This window comes from Capsella rubella, unplaced genomic scaffold (genome assembly GCF_000375325.1).
Source record: "Capsella rubella cultivar Monte Gargano unplaced genomic scaffold, Caprub1_0 scaffold_1, whole genome shotgun sequence".
Lineage (NCBI taxonomy): Eukaryota > Viridiplantae > Streptophyta > Magnoliopsida > Brassicales > Brassicaceae > Capsella > Capsella rubella.
In genome coordinates this window covers 13450501-13450899 of record NW_006238923.1, presented here as the reverse complement: position 1 = coordinate 13450899, position 399 = coordinate 13450501, and positions in this window count along the sequence as shown.

The window sequence follows — 399 nt, the reverse complement described above, 5'->3', positions numbered from 1 at the left end:
TTGCCTCACTTAAGGAATCCGGTATCTCTCTCTTTGCTTCTAAGCCAAGTAGTAAACTTGTCATTGACTCGGGTGCTTCTCACCACAAGATTAGTAACCCGAGCCTTATAGACAACATACAACCGGCCTTAGGGAATGTAAAGATAGCTAATGGAGATAAGATACCGGTAAAAGGAATAGGGGAACTGAGACTATTTGATAAGAATTCTAAAGCCTTCTATATGCCTACCTTTACCTCTAATATTTTATCGGTTAAAAGGGTTACTAATGATCTCAATTGCTATACTATATTTGGTCCTAATGAGGTTTATTTTCAGGATATTAAGACCGGGAAAATACTTGGAGAAGGAAATGCCAAAGGAGATCTTTATGTTCTTAAGAAAACCTTACCAAGTTCTT